Source organism: Sardina pilchardus, chromosome 16 (genome assembly GCF_963854185.1).
Source record: "Sardina pilchardus chromosome 16, fSarPil1.1, whole genome shotgun sequence".
Lineage (NCBI taxonomy): Eukaryota > Metazoa > Chordata > Actinopteri > Clupeiformes > Clupeidae > Sardina > Sardina pilchardus.
Genome location: NC_085009.1, coordinates 921,192 through 922,326, shown reverse-complemented (window position 1 = coordinate 922,326; position 1,135 = coordinate 921,192). Strand labels below are relative to the sequence as shown.

Sequence of the window (1,135 nt, the reverse complement as noted above, 5' to 3'; positions counted from 1 at the left end):
CTTGGCTGTGACGAGAAGCATACACACACATATACACACATGACCACTGCCTCAAGAGATGAATGAATTCTCCCTGCCTTGCAACATGACTCTGTGTGTGTGTGTGTGTGTGTACTGAATGGTGATCAAGATATCAAGGGTCATGTGTGTGTGTGTGTGTGTGTGTGTGTGTGTGTCTTTCATTCATAGCTTATGCCAGTGAAGTGTGTCGAGAGAGAGAGAGAGAGGGAGAGAGAGAGAAGGCTAAATTGATAATTCTACAACTCTGGATACAATGAACACAGTTAAAAATGGATTCATGTTTCAAAAATATATTTCTATGATGCATCATGAGTGATTATCTTGCAATACATTACACACGTTACCAAAGAATCTAACAATGAATCACCCTGTGCAATGCACTCAGTTGTAGTATTATACAGAGTTTTTGGGTGGTAGCTGTCCTTGGCAAGAATATCAGCAGTCTTCTGCAAGTCTCTGGTGCAGTTGGATTGCTGACAGTGCTGTCTAAAGAGAAAAACCCGTCTTGTACAGGATATGACACGCAGCAACATAGAGGGATTGGAAGACAGTGTTGTATGTCTGTCAGCATCTGAATAACTCCATATGGAACTCCATGGCCACCATAAGAACACTAAGGCACTCTTAAGACCACCTGTGGCTCTGAGTACAGGCCAATCAGTCCAGGCTGTCTGATCTGTCCTAATGGTGACTCTTAATGGTGTGACACACACACACGCACGCACGCACGCACGCACACACACACGCCCGCCCCATTCTGTTACGTAAGGCCTCACACACACACATATTCCTCTCAAGTTGGCTTTAGGTCAAGCCCCTTTCCAGTTAAAGGAATGCACCAACTTTTTGGGACTTAAGCTTGTTCACCGTATCCCCTAGAGTGAGATAAGTCCATATGTACTCTTCTCATCTCCGTGCTTGTAGTTAATTAGGCTGACGCACCCGCCGCTAGCCTAACTTAGCACAGGTCACTCGACCTGACCGGTGCCAACTGCATACATCTCCCAATAGTGACAAAAGAACTCCAACATTTTCCCATTTACATGCTGTGATTGTTTAGTTGGTAACACTTTACTTGTCGGGTTCATTCAGAACACATTCATAACAGCTGTCA

General features: G+C 44.5%; 1 protein-coding gene across 2 annotated transcripts in view; it reads right to left on the bottom strand.

The window, feature by feature from the left end:
- Positions 1-295: 295 nt before the first annotated feature.
- tec (tec protein tyrosine kinase) overlaps positions 296-1,135 on the bottom strand; it is a 50,287-nt gene continuing 49,447 nt past the window's right edge. For both annotated transcript variants that reach the window (XM_062516589.1, XM_062516590.1), the window contains exon 19: positions 296-1,135. This exon is cut by the window's right edge and continues 1,251 nt beyond it. The gene's annotated coding sequence lies outside the window, so the exon portion shown is untranslated.